The sequence below is a fragment of the Ursus americanus genome, chromosome 8 (assembly GCF_024610735.1).
Source record: "Ursus americanus isolate L20-20 chromosome 8, mUrsAme1.1.p, whole genome shotgun sequence".
NCBI lineage: Eukaryota > Metazoa > Chordata > Mammalia > Carnivora > Ursidae > Ursus > Ursus americanus.
Window position 1 is genome coordinate 15,068,214 of NC_142134.1, and position 13,054 is coordinate 15,081,267.

The following is a 13,054-nucleotide window of genomic DNA, read 5'->3' on the forward strand; positions in this document are numbered from 1 at the left end:
TTATTCCCTCCAACTGCTTGCCACAATTTGGATTTAACTCTGGTGACTCTTTGAAATCAGAATTGGATTAAAGGGAAGCCTATTTGGGTGGCATACAGAGAAACCAATTTCCAAGAGACTCTGCCATCACTGAAAATGTAATGAAACAGATAAAATAGTATTTACCAGGGCTCTTCAGGGAGTGTACTGAAGATTGTTGTAGGGAGCTGGAAGTGAGTTGGCACCTTCCAAGGAGCATGCTCAAGTAACAATAGAATGACCACTGAACAACTGTTAAAAGAATATGTTACCAGGGGCACCTAGTTGGCTCAGTTGGTTAAGCATCTGATTCTTGATTTTGGCTCAGGTCATGATCTCAGGGTCATGAAATCGAGCCCCGCGTTGGGCTGCGTGCTGGATGCAGAACCATGCTGAAGATTCTCTCTCTCTCCCTCTCCTTTTACCCCTCCCCCTGATAAAAAATTTTAAAAAGAAAGAAAGAAAGAAAGAAAGAAAGAAAGAAAGAAAGAAAGAGAAAGAAAGAGAAAGAAAGAAAGAAAGAAAGAAAGAAAGAAAGAAAGAAAGAAAGAAAGTAAGTTAGCCAGAATTTAAGTTCCTCAAAAGTGGGGATGTTTGCTTTGTTTACTGGTGTATACCCAGGGCCCTAATACCCAGGTTCCTGAGTCATAATAAGCATTTAGTAAATACTTTTATGAATGACTAAATAGATTGACTTTAAAATGGGCCAATTTATTAGTTTGTGCAGAACCTATATGACTCACTCTGACTTTTCTGAACATGTTAATGATTGTTGGAATTTTTAATTGATACTCTAGAGAATTGGGGTATCCAACTTTATCCAGAAAAAAAATATCAAATATATGGATTTGGAACTTATTCCACGTGAACTGCAATGAGGTGGGAGGGGGCAAAAAATGAGGAGAAAGGAGTCTACTTTTATATAAGATTGATTTAGACGACCAGAGTTCATATGAGGAAGCTATAAATTCCCAAAGTTCTGTTCTGGTTCTCAATTACACTGCCAGGTGGTTTTATAGGTCTTGACTGAGGTCTATCATAAAAGAACCTTTTAATCTTATGTCAGAGTAGATTTTGGTGGAGGATGTTATAGGACATTATTTTAGAATCTCTCTAAATCCCTCCATAAAAATAGTGCAACGTGGGGTGTCTGGGTGGCTCAGTCAGTTAAGCATCTAACTCTTGATTTAGGTTCAGGTCACAATCTCAGGGTCCTGAGATGGAGCACCGTGTGGGCTCCACGCTCAACGAGGAGTCTACTTGTGACTCTCTCTCTCCCTCCCTCTTTGCCCCCCCCCACTCACACATACACGCTACGCTCTCTCTCCCAAGTAAATAAATCTTTAAAAAAATGGTGCAACTAGATAATACAGCTAAAAACAATGAACAACATTTACAGGAAATATAAATGTTGTAGCTACCTATTGTTACATTAAAATCATTCCAATACTTTATATCTTACAAAAACAACCATTTTATTATGGTTGTTGGGGCTACCTTAATCTGGGAACTCAACTGGAATAGAATATTCAAGATAGCTCTCTTACATGGTTATTGTCTTGGAGTTCAGCTGATAACTGTTATTCTGAACACTTTAGTTCTTATATGGCCCCTTTTTGTGGCTTGGCCTTCTCACGTGGTGACTGGGGTCCAAGAACTGCCCCAAATGTCAGTGTCTACATTCTATGGTCGGATCAGTCACACGGCCATCCCAGACTCAGAAGGAGGAAGTCTCTGCCTATTGATGTGAAGATCAGAATGAATGTACAGGGAATAGAGGAAATAATGAGGCCATTTCGGAGACTGGTTACAACACTATATGACAGGTTATACCCACAAACTCCACACAAAGTGGCTGAAGACAAACTGCCAACTGCCACAAGACCTATATCATCTATGCAGGAGTAAGCAGAGGGAGGCATTCATAATGATACCAAAACCAAAACAATACAAGAAAACCCCTAATTGCCCAACATTGGAAGATGCTAACAATTCTTTTGTGTGTGTGTGTGAGGTATAAAATGTTTTAGTCCTACAAGCCCATACATTCTTATTGTTAATAATTCAAACATTATAGATAACCAAAACCCTCTCCCTAAAACTTAGCCCCCTCCCACGCTATATAAGTGTGTGATATGTATTTGTGCAACCTTCTTCTTTGCCTAATGATTAAAAACTTGGGTTTAGAAGCCAGATTGTTTTTGACGAGGCATCATTAACTTGACATTTGGGCAACTTAATTTCTTTTTTTTTTTTTTGACATATTTTGTATATGTATTTTATACTGTATTCTCTCTCTTTTTTTTTTTTACTGTAAAGTTCGATGATTCATTAGTTGCGTATAACACCCAGTGCACCATGCAATACGTGCCCTCCTTACTACCCATCACTAGTCTATCCCATTCCCCCACCACTCTCCCCTCTGAAGCCCTCAGTTTGTTTCTCAGAGTCCATAGTCTCTCATGCTTCATTCCCCCTACTGATTATCCCCTTTCTTTATCCCTTTCTTCTCCTACCGATCTTCCTAGTTCTTATGTTCCATAGATGAGAGAAACCATATGATAATTGTCTTTCTCTGCTTGACTTATTTCACTTAGCATTATCTCCTCCAGTGCTGTCCATGTTGCAGCAAATCATTATTTTTTTAATTGAAGTGTAGTTGACATACAATATTATATTAGTGTACAAACATAGTGTGTACAAACATTAAGTGTACAAACATTAGGTGTACAACATAGTGATTCAACATTTATATACATTATGAAGTCATCACCATAACCTAGCTACTATTGGTGCCTATACAAAATTGCTACATATTACTAACTATATTCCCTACACTGTACATTGTATCTCCACGTCTTATTTATTTTATAACTGGAAGTGTGTACCTTTTAATCTCCTTCCTCTATTTTGGTTCTATAACCCATTCCCCCTAACAACCTCTAGATTGTTCTCTGTATCTATGAGTTTATTTCCATTTTGTTTTGTTGGCTTCGTTTTTTAGATTCCACATATAAATGAAATCATATGATATTTATCTTTCTTTGTCTGATTTATTTCACTTAGCATAATACCCTCTAGGTGCATTCATATTATTGGAAATGGCAAGATTTCATGGCTGAGTAATATTCCATTGTGTCTATACACCACATCTTTATCCATTCATCTATTGATGGACACTAAATTTTCTTCCATATCTGGCTATTGTAAATAATGCTGCAGTGAACATAATGGTGCATAGATATTTTCAAATCAGTGTTTTAATTTTCTTTCAGTAAATACCCAGAAGTAGAATTGGTGAATCGTATGATATTTCTATTTTTAATTTTTTGAGGAACCTCCATACTGTTTTCCATAGTGCCTGCATCATTTTGTTCCCACCAACAGTGCACAAGTGCTTTCTCTTCTCCACATCCCTACCAGCACTTGCTGTTTCTTGGGGTTTTGCTTTGGGTTGTTTGTTGTTGTTGTTTTGTTTTGGGGGGTTTTTTGGGTACTAGCCATTCTGACAGATATGAGATGATATCTCATTGTGTTTTTGATTTACATTTCCCCAGTGATGAGTGGTGTTGAGCATCTTTTCATGTGTCTGTTGGCCTTCTGTATGTCTTTTTTGGAGAAATGTCTATTTAGGACATCTGCCTATTTTTTATATTGAGTTATGTGAGTTCTTTACATATTTTGGATATTAAATCCTTAATATATTATTTGCCCATATCTTCTCCCACTCAGTAGGTAGCTTTTTGTTTTATTGGTTTCCGTCTCTGTGCAAAAGCTTTTTTAGTTTAATGTAGTCCCGCTTGTTTATTTTTGTTTTTGTTACCTTTGCCTAAGGAAACAGATAAAAAAAAAATTCCAAGACTAATGTCTAAGAGCCTACTACCTATGTTTTCTAGGATTTTTATGATTTCTAGTCTTGCATATAAGTATTTAATCTATCTTGAGTTTATTTTTTTATATGATGTAAGAAAGTTTCATTCTTTTGAATTTTAGCTGTCCAATTGAAAATTAATTGACTGTATAAGCATGGGGTTTATTTTTAAACTCTGTTTTGTTCCATTGATCTTTGTGTCTGGTTTCCTGCGAGTACCATACTGTTTCAATTGCTATAGCTTTGCAACATAGTTTGAAATCAGAGAACATAACTCCAGCTTTGTTCTTCTTTCTCGAGATTGCTTTAGCTATTCAGGGTATTTTTTGGTTCCACACAAATTTTAAAATTATTTGTGTTAGTTCTGTGAAAAATGCCATTGGTATTTTGATAGGGTTTGCATTGATTCTGTAGGTTGCTTTGAGCACCATGGACATTTTAGCAATATTAATTATTCCATTTCATGAGCATAGTGTATCTTTCCATTTATTTGTGTCATCTTCAATTTCTTTCATCCGTGTTCTGTAGTTTTCAGAGTATTGGTCTTTCACCTTTTTTCTTAAATTTATTCCTAGGCATTTTATTCTTTTTAATGCAGTTGTGAGTGGCATTGTTTGCTTAATTTCTCTTCCTAATAGTTTACTATAAAACTCATCATTTTAAAACTTTATATAAAAGAAAATAATTAAGCACTTATTCTGTTTCCTTATGAACTATACCACTGAGTAACAAATGAGGAGGTTTCCTTTTATAGACATGAATGAAGATAAATGACATAATTAGAATACCATCAAACCCAAATCAAACTGTAAACTCAATCAGCAGAACCCAGACTGGGAAAATGTATAGGACAAACAGCCTGACTTCATCAACAAATAAATTGTAAGTAAGATAGTAAGAGAGAGAAAACTATAGATTCAAATAGACTTCTAAAAGACATAGCAACCACCATGTGTAGTAATAGGTGAATTTTATTTGTATCCTAATTCCAAAAAACATACTGAAAAATATGGTGTTTATTAAACAATTGGAGATGTGAACACTGACTTAAAATTTTATGATTTTAAAGAATTGTTATTATTAGCATGATAATGGGATTATAGTATTTATTTAATAATTCTTAAAGAGACTGAAATGCTGTGATGTCTAGAATCTGCTTCAAAGTAAATGAGAGGGGTAAATGGGTAGGGAAATAGATGAAACCAATTTTGTGATGAGTTAATCACTGCTGAAGCTATGGATAATAATTGTATTTTACTATTTTCTCTAACTTTATATATTTTGAAATTTTCCATTATAAAAAGTTATGGGCAAAAATTATATCTGATACTTAACCAGGCCTTCAGTATGCATAGGGTTATAAAATGTTGTATTGTCTAGAGAATCTACTTCTTTATTTCATGATATTAATATGAAATTCATAATCTTTAAAATTAAAGAGTAACTATAAAATTATAAAATGTGATCATTAGAAGAATTAAGATTTTAAAGTAGCATCTATACAACTTAAGTATATGAAATGCAGATGAAATAATTCATTTTGTATATGAATTATATTTATTAAAATGCAAACAACACAATAATAAGCATTCAGTAAGAAGAACCAATAAGATACATATATTAGAGATTATTTACAATTATAATTTCTTCCTTATTCATGTGATATTATAGTTTTGAATTTAAGCAGGTGAAATAAGACACATCAAATAGCGTAGCATCTTTCTCTGGGCAATACTCTTATGAATTAGTGTCTTATTTTCATTTTAAAACATGTAATTTAGATAAAGTAAGGTTAGTTTCCAGAAAAAATGAAACAAGTTTTTTTTTTTAAGATTTTATTTATTTATTTGACAGAGAGAGAGACAGCCAGTGAGAGAGGGAACACAAGCAGGGGGAGTGGAAAAGGAAGAAGCAGGCTCCCAGCAGAGGAGCCTGATGTGGGGCTCGATCCCAGAACAACCAGCATCACGCCCTGAGCTGAAGGCAGACAATTAACGACTGCGCCACCCAAGCGCCCCAAGTTTTTTTTTTTTTAATTCCAGTGTAGTTAACATTAATGTCTTATTCGTCTTAGGTGTACAATATAGTGATTCAACAATCCTTTATGTTACTCAGTGCTCATCATGATAAGTGTACTCCTAATCCCCTTTACCTGTATCATCCAGCTCCTCACCCACCTCCCCTGTGGTAATCATCAGTTTGTTCTCTATAGTTAAGAGTCTGGTTTTTGGTTTGTCTCTTTTTTTCCTTTGTTCATTTCTTTTGTTTCTTAAATTCCATATATGAGTGAGATCATATGGTGTTTGTTTTTCTCTGACTTATTTCACTTTGCATTACTTCTCTAGATCCATCCATGTTATTGCAAACGGCAAGATTTCATTCTTTTTTATGGTTGAATAATATGCCAGTGTGTGTGTGTGTGTGTGTGTGTGTGTGTGTGTGTGTGTGTGAGTATATGTATACCACAGCTTCTTTATCAATTCAGCTATCGATGGACACTTGGGCTGTTTTCATATTGGCTATTGTAAATTATGCTGCAGTAAACATAAGAGTGCATATATCTTTTCAAATTAGTGTTTTTGTATTCTTTGAAACAATTTTTTTTTAAGTTTGTGTTTACATATTTATCAAACATTTACTCAGCTGTTGATTTTTGTATCTTCCTTGTGTTAGAAACTGTTCTAGGCACTGGTGACAGACACAGCCTCTCTACTTTAGATTCTACCAATAAAAAAACACGTACAAAGCATTAGTACAGGATAATATCACATCTTAAAAAATTAATAGTCTATGGTAGATAATACAGTTCCCTAATCCATATCTATGTATTTAATAAGACCTGTAGCACCATGTTATTTGTATGAATTCAAAACACATACCCAAAGCAACACAATAGAGTTTTCTAAGTTATATGTAAAGACATACACCAAAATATGAGATTCCAGCTGCCTGCAGAATATGGGGAATGGAGAAGAGAAAGAGTGTGGGAATTGAAGCTAAAAGGAAAAAATAAAATAATAGCATGTCATGAACTGAAAATAGTTAATAACTCAATTATCTGCTACCCAAGGCAAACCAACAGTGGATAAGGTGGAATATGTGAAGGAAGAAGAAAGGAAATTCTGCCTAGAATTATTGCATATAATTTTTACTAACATTCCATTCATGATAATTTGTGATATGGCCATATCTCAATGCAAAGGGGGAGGGAATGTGGTTTTGAGCTGGGCAAGTGCCTCCCAGAGACAACTCTCCACATTAAGGAAGAAAAAGTACACATGTTTAGTGGATAACTAGATTGCCCACTAAAACCTGCTGAGCTTAAGAATATGTTCAAAGATATACAGTCAAAAGGAATTTGCCAACCAGCACAACCACATCAAATAAAACTAAATAAGTTGCTATTATGTGTACCTCACGTTGGTTTACTCATTTAATTCCTACATTAACCCTAGGTGAGAAGTACTCTCATTATTCAAAATTACAAACGAAGAAATTGAAATTTCAAGGTGTTATGTAGCTTGCCCATTGTCCCAGAGCCAGCAAATGATAGAGCAGGAATTTTATATACTTTTGAAGTGTTTAGGTTCCCCCACAAGCTGGTTGAATGGTCTTCTTAATACCTTTCTCATTTGGCTATGTTGAGGAGAAAGCAACTGTCTCCTCATCCCCCCTTTACATTATAAATAGGGAGTGGGGGTAATGCAAGTGTATTGCAACTCTCTCCAGAGAAATCTTTCCTCTTCTCTTCTCTCTTCTTTCTCCCCCATCTTCAGTCCTTTATAAGCTGAAAGTGGGTCATCTTGTTTCACAGTCTCTAGGTCTGCCTTGCATAGACGAGCTGCCCCCTCACATCTTTAGGATATCAGGGAACTATTGTATCAGCCCTTATTGTAGTTTTCTCAGCCTTTGGAACTTCATTTAACACCCTGTTGTGTTTTCTGCTTTCACTACTGAATTATAAACCTTGGGAGCAGTCTAGCTCAACAAACATTTGTCAGAAGCCTGGTGTGTCCACCACTGTAGTGGGCATGAGCTGTAAGATGAATAAAGTATAGCCTGGGCCCTGGAGGAACTAGCATTGTAGAGCAACATATTTAATAGAACTTTCTGGGATCATGGAAATATTCTATATTTGAATGGTTCAGTGTGGTACCCAGAAGCCATACATGGCTATTGAGCTTAAAATGTAGCCAAGGGAACTGTGGAACTGAGTGTTTATCATATTTAATTTTAATTAATTTAACCTTAAATGGTAGCACGTGGCTAGTGGCTACCATATGGGGCAGCACAGATTTAGACCAAGAGTTGGCAATTCTTTGATTCTCTGATAAGAGCAGTGATAGAGATATGCACAGATGCCTCAAGAGCACAGAGGAGAGGCATTTAGCTCAGCCTGGGTACAGAAAACAGTAGGACCAAAGAAGCCTTCCAAAAAGAAGTGATGGTCAGACAGAATGCTAAATGTATGTAAATGTGTAACTCAGCAATTTATTTTTTTTTCATTTTTTATTATGTTGGTAGTCACCATACAGTACATCATTAGTTTTTGATGTAGTGTTCCATGATTCATTGTTTGCGTATAACACCCAGTGCTCCATGAAATATGTGCCCTCCTTAATACCTATCACCGGCCTATCCCAGTCCCCCACCCTCTCCCCTCTGAAGCCCTCAGTTTGTGGTTAACTCAGAAATTTAATTTCTAGGCATACACCCTTGAGAAATGTATGCTTCTGTGCACTCAAAGATGTATACATAAACATTCACAGTGGCATTTTTCACAATAGTCAAAAAATGGAAAAAACATAATGTCCATCAGCAGTAGAATGGATAAACAAATTGTCATATATTTTATATAATAGAAAGTGTACATCAATGAAAATGAAAAAAACAAAAACAAGATATATAGCAACATGTATGATGAAAAACACAAATGTGAGTTAAATAGTACAAAAACAGAGGAAACCATATTGTATGCTAGCATTTATATAAAGTTCAAATGTAGGTAAACTAAAATGAAAGTGTTTTAGAATGCATTTTTAAGTGGTAAAAGCAAAAAGAAAAACAAGAAAGCAATTACAGGGTTGGTCTGAGAGTTACCTTTGGGAGCAGCGAGAGGATAGAGGTGGGGAAGAGGTGTGGAAGTAGCTCCTGGGGAGCTAAGCAGTATTGTTTTGTAACTTGGTAGCTACATGTACATTTGCTTTGTAAATTTTGTCAAAGTTGTATATTTGTTTTATGTCTTTAAGTATATAATATATGTAATAGTAGAGTTAGTGATAGTAAATAGTAAAGTAAGTATATGTATAATAGTAAAAAGTCTTTAGGTAAATATTGTTTTTAGAAAATTAATATTGGAGGTGATCATTAAGATCAGCTCTTCTATGGGGCGCCTGGGTGGCTCAGTCGTTAAGCATCTGCCCTCAGCTCGGGGCCTGATCCCAGAGTCCTGGGGTCAAGCCCGGCATCGGAGCCTGCTTCTTCCTCTCCCACTCCCTTGCTTGTGTTCCCTCTGTCGCTGGCTGTCTCTCTTTCTGTCAAACAAATAAATAAAATCTTAAAAAAAAAAAAAAAAGATCAGCTCCTCTGTGAGTTCATGATGTAATTTCAACATTCTAATCTTAAGTAAACAAGTGCTTGTAATTTTTTTACACCAGAATTTTTTGAGTTTTTAAAAATATTTTCCTCTCTTCTCCATAATGGTAGTTAAATTAATTTTTTTGTTTTGACATTTGAGAATGGATAAAAAAATTTTTTTTAATTTTCCTATTTGTGAGAACATTTGAAAATTGCATCTTACTATTTGGAGACTGGGAATTTACAATACCACAGCTTAGTTATTTGAAAAAGGTTGATTTTAGTCTGCCACAGAAATTGATTCTTTTCCAATCTGGAGACCTCAGGATGTTCTGATCTTGGAGAAAATTGCTAGTAGAATAAAAATGGATAGCACTGAGTACATCATGTCCTTCCTTTTTCTTTGCCAATCTTAAATAATGCTTAGAATAGACCACAGCATCAGTTCTCCAAGTTGTCCTACTTGGGACTTCCTTTTTACAACTCTCCATGAGCCAATGAAAGAATTCCAAAAGAGTCAACTCTTAATTTGCAAAAGGAAAAAGGTTGGCCTGGAAAAGAGTAGCTGAATCTGAAAGTTAGTCTTTTAAAATACATCTTATTATCAGTGACAGACCAGTGGCAATCATGACAGAAATGTGTGAAAACCTTCTTTGATACCATCTAATAAGGTGCTGGCAAGAATGCAGTGAAAATGGAACTCTTATACATTGTTGTTGGAAATGTAAATTGGTCTAACCAGTTATGAAAAACAATGTTGAGGTTCCTCAAAAAATTAAAAATAGACCTACTATACTATCCCAACAATTCTACTTCTGGACATATACCCAGAGGAAATCAAAACAGGATTTTGAAAAGATGTATGCATTTCCATGTTTATCACAGCATTGTTCATAATAGCTAAGGTATTGAAACAACCCAAATGCCCATCAGTGGATGAATGGATAAAAAAGATGTGGAAAAGATTCCATATACACAATGGAATATTATTCTGTCATGAAAAAGGAAGGCATCCTCCCATTTGAGACAACATGGATAGACTTTGAGCACGTTATGCCAAACTAGATAAATCAGACAGAGAAAGAAAGATTTGGTACTTGTCATTTGTAGTCCTGTCTTGATTGAGTGGTTCTAGTTTTCCATCAACCTTAATCACAGAGATCTCCTGTATTCCAGACATAGTCTTCCTTACCTCCATTGTGGAGTAATAGTTTAATTTCCCCTTGGTGATCATGATAAGTTACCCTAGCCATTACCATAGCTCTTCTTACCCGCTGTTTCAGAGGCATGAGAAGCTCCAGGTAGCCAGGCAGTAGTATTAACTTCTAGTTCAATGGAATAATGGTGTCTCCGTGGTGAAAGCATTCCTCCCTTTGGAACTAAGATCTCTAGGCCAGCAAAGCATAAAGTCACAGGAACAAGAAGAAAAAGTTTTGCCAGTATTATCCCAGTATGGATAGTAGCAAATGGTGCCACTTCACTTTCCATTTGAATGATTCCTAGACTCATGAATCCTACAGTAGAAATAGCACCATATATTGGACACTGATTCAGAGTACATGCAGCTTTCTGTGGAACTTTGCCCCAGTGCAAAGTATTGCCACCTGGCTGGCATTGTACTGAGTCTTCAAAAGGCCATTTCACCATTCTATCAAGCAATCACATATACACCACTTCCATTGATGATGGAGTATCACTGTGCATGCCTAACTTTATGGCTTCATGGGCCAACACCCAGTTCAGGATAAGAGGCTAATGTCACATGGCTACATGGTAACTGACAGTCAAGTGTTCAATCTTTACAAAGGCCCAGTAGCAAGCCAAGAGCTGTTTCTCAATAGGGAGAGTAGTTACCTCCAGATGATGTCAGGGCTTTGCTCCCAGATCCTAAAGGCCTATGCTGCAATTCACCTATAGGGGCCTCGCAAAAGTTCCAAATATCATCCCTGCCACTGATATTTCAAATCCCATTGGATCTGCTGGATCATGTAGACAATGTAGCAAAGCGTCTTGCACAGCAGCCTGGACCTGTTGCAGAGTCTTGCCTTCTTTTGGGCCCCACTCAAAACTAGCAGCTTTTTGGGTCACTCAGTAAAATGGGCTGGAATAACACACCCAAATGAGAAATATATTGTCACCAAAATCCAAAGAGGCCCACTAGCCCTTGTGCCTCTTTCTTAGTTGTAGGAAGGGCCAGATGCAACAGTTTACTTTTCATCTTGGAAGGGATATCTCAACATGCCTCATACCTCAGAACCCCTAGAAATTCCATGGAAGTAAAAGGGCTCTGAATTTTAGTAAGATTTATTTCCCACCCTCTGACATGCAAATATCTTACCAATAAATCTAGCGTAGTTTCTACTTACTAGGTCCAGTGAATATGTCATCAGTGCATCAGTGTAATGGACCAGTGTGAAATCTAGAAGGGACAACCAATCAAAATCCCTGCAAAGTAAATTATGACATAGGGCTAGAGAGTTGATAGGTATAGTGAAAGTAAAAAGTGAAGGTGTATTTCTGCTTTGCCAGCTGAAAGTAAACTGCTTCTGATGATTTTCTTGGACAGAGATGGAGAAAAAGGCATTTGCCAAATCAGTACTGCATACCAAGTACCAGTGGGTGTGTTAATTTGCTCAAACAATGAAACCACATCTGGTATAGCAGCTGCAGTTGGAGTCACCACCTGGTTAAGTTTACAATAACCCATTGTCGTTTTCTAAGACCCATCTGTCTTTTGCACAGGCCTAATAAGGAGAGTTGAATGGGGATGTGGTGGGAATCACTACCCTTGCATCTTTCAAGTCTGTGATGGTGGCTCTAACCTCTGTAAACCTTCCAGGAACGCAGTATCACTTTTGATGTACCAATTTCCCAGGTAGAGTCAGTTCTAATGCTTCCACTGGTCTTTCTCACTATAAGAGCCCTTACTCCACAAGTCAGGAAACCAGTATGGAGATTCTCATCTAGTATGTTCACTCCAGTTATGCATTTTGCAACTGGGAAAATAACCACAGGATGAGTTTGAGGACCCAATGGATCCACTGTGAGATGGACCTGAGCTAAAACTTAATTGTTCACCTGACCTCCATTAGACCCTGCTCTGACTGGTGGGCAACAGTGACATTTTGGGTCTCCTAGAATTTGTCAGTTCAGAGTCAGTGTCCAGTGGTCCCTATAATGTCTGATTGTTTTATTTTTCACAGTGATGTAGTTACCCTAATAAAAGACCATACGTCCCTTTCTTTTTTCTTCCTTTCTTCCTTTCTTCCTTCCTTCCTTCCTTCCTTCCTTCCTTCCTTCCTTCCTTTCCTTTCCTTTCCTTTCCTTTTCTTTCTTTCTTTTTTTTTTTAATGTTCATCACCATATGGCACCATAGGTCCCTTCGGGGAAGGCTGGGAAAAAAGACTGTACGTTTTCAGCAGTGTCCTTCCTCAAGGGGTTTTGAGTCTGTAAACTGTTTCAAGTCTGGGAATTGATTGAGGGACTGTCAGTCTCTGTTTTTATTATTTGAATTACACTTTTGACATAGAACTTTTCTGCTTATACGGTTAAAGAATTTATTAGGCTTACCATCAGTATCACTTCTAG